The sequence below is a fragment of the Haliaeetus albicilla genome, chromosome 1 (genome assembly GCF_947461875.1).
Source record: "Haliaeetus albicilla chromosome 1, bHalAlb1.1, whole genome shotgun sequence".
Classification (NCBI taxonomy): Eukaryota; Metazoa; Chordata; class Aves; order Accipitriformes; family Accipitridae; genus Haliaeetus; species Haliaeetus albicilla.
In genome coordinates, this window is record NC_091483.1 from 38,439,997 (window position 1) to 38,440,280 (window position 284).

Sequence of the window (284 nt, forward strand, 5' to 3'; positions counted from 1 at the left end):
CTTGTGACTAACAACATACATTGTATTTCCTTGGCTTTAGAGAGGCTAGTCACCACAAAACTTTCTTTTGCACTCTTCTAACTTCGCAGCCATTGAAGTAAAATGCTTGCCTTTTTTTCTTCTCCACTGATTACACTTACTATAGGTTAGTGCCTGATACATTCTTTTTCTTAACTTAGTGAGCAACAATCCATTCAATGAAACAATAGTGAGTTTCACAAAAAGGAGGATAAGCTGAACTATGTACATGTATTCGTGCATGTACAATCTTATGTTTTTGGCAA